Source organism: Tenrec ecaudatus, assembly GCF_050624435.1.
Source record: "Tenrec ecaudatus isolate mTenEca1 chromosome 4 unlocalized genomic scaffold, mTenEca1.hap1 SUPER_4_unloc_13, whole genome shotgun sequence".
Taxonomy (NCBI): domain Eukaryota; kingdom Metazoa; phylum Chordata; class Mammalia; order Afrosoricida; family Tenrecidae; genus Tenrec; species Tenrec ecaudatus.
Genome location: NW_027457590.1, coordinates 334,881 through 336,960, shown reverse-complemented (window position 1 = coordinate 336,960; position 2,080 = coordinate 334,881).

The following is a 2,080-nucleotide window of genomic DNA, read 5'->3' as shown; positions in this document are numbered from 1 at the left end:
AAAGGTGCCTGTACCCTTGGACTGAGGACTGGGGTGCTTAGATAGAAGAGGAAGCAGAGTGGCTGCCCTGGACCTGTGGAAGTGATGGTCATTGGACCTTGGGGGGAACCCCATTTGGTTGGAGTCCATCAAAAGGGACTCAGAATCACCATATATTTAGTACCTTGATGCTCCCCTCTCAGTGATATGACTGGCTTTGATCTGTTGGGCAGGGATTTAAACTTGGAAGAATTGATCCAGGATGTTTCCCCTGGCATCGATCCCCCCTGCTTAGGGTAAACAGAATTCAACTGAATATGAGATCTAACTGTGTGGAGCAACAACTCATGGGTTTCGGCTCAAGTTAGAACTGTACTTGCAGACTCCTCAAACCTACAGCAGAATGATGTGTCATCGGAAAACTTGATGGTGTTGCCAGTGCAATCATCTTATACTCCAGGGGGAATGATTGACAATGTGTTACTTTTCTGTTTCTATGGGTTTTTTTCCCTGCCTTTCATTTGCTTGTTTTGTTTGTGTTTGTCTTTAGTTGTCTGCTAGTTGTTTTGTTGCTGTTGGTGGGGTAGTTGGTCTTACAGGGTATTAATTTGTCATAGTATGGCTGTCAAAGTAAACCCGAGCTATGCATATCCCAGGGACAAGCAGATGGATTCTGGCCCCAATTTAACTTTAGTCCCAATCCAAAGACAGTTAGTTTGGATAACATGGCCTTGCCCACCTCATGTAATGATCACTGAAGATAAGGGTGCTACAGCTAAGTGTGGTGAAGAAAACAAATGGTGCTCACTATCAATCGGAATAGTGTGTGGAGTCTTAAATTCAAACAAGTAGTCATCTAAACGAGGAGTGAACTATGTCCACAAAGAAGAAGCACACCAGCTTGCGTGACCCAAAGGCACGCAAAACAAAATTCAAAAATGACAAAGGGAAAAGTATCAGAGCCCAAATTTCGAAGACCCAATTTATAGAATGCTATAGAAGATAGGGGGGCCCCAAACCCATCTGCAGAGTATCTAGTCAGATTAAGCCACCAGCAGATCCCCTCTAGTCACAGGAAAGTGTCTCGAACAGCTTTTCTATCAGATAGAGATCATTGTAAGTGTGATTATGCTGGAATGAACTGGATACATGGTCAGATGACCTCCCTTCTAACCTGAACTTGTTCTTGGTCAGTGGTTTTCAACCTTCCTAATATACATTTACTACCGTCCCTCATATTGTGGTGACCCCCCCAACCATAAAATTATTTTTGTTGCTACTTCATAACTGTAATTTTGCTACTGTTATGAATCGTCATGTAAAACCTGATAAGCAGGAAGTATTTTCATTGTTACAATTTGAACATAATTAAAGCATAGTGATTAATCACAAAAACATTTTCTATTGTGAAAGACTAATTTCTAACTACAAATGAAATTAATTTTGTTGTAAAGCATAGTGTAGCATGGGTTAACAGTTTTCACGCCAGTTACTCGTATGTGGGCATATCTGCATATGGGCAGCCCTGCCTAGAGACAGCTAGAGGAACAGTGTCTTGGTTCCTAAGACCATTGGAAATGTGTTTTCAGGTCTTAGGTGACTCCTGTGAAAGGGTTGTTTGACCCCCAACGGGTCGTAACCAACAGGTTGACAACTGCTGTTTAGGTGAGAGCATTTCTTGCTTGTTCTAAGACAAGGTGGTCTTTTCTTTCTTATTCATTATTTGTAATTTTATCTCTAAAGAATTGATTGTGTTAATGATTATGTAAGTCTTCTTGATATGACTGAACTATTGAATTGTGTGATATATGTGGATTAAGTACCAATAAAACTGTTTTAAAAAAGGCTCAGAAACCCACACAGGCAGTCTATCCTGTCCCATAGAGTCACTATGAGTCGGCATTGACTCAATGGCAGTGAGCTTGGTTTGTTTTTTGACCAAATCACAGGGCACTATTACTTTGTCTTACAGCTCAAATTCTTCACTGTGCCAAATCCCAGGCTTAACTTTTACTATCTGTAAATCTAGAAACCTTTTGAGCTTTCTGCAGCACTAGTTCTGTATAAACTCCACTCCAACTATGAATAATCTCTACTGCGC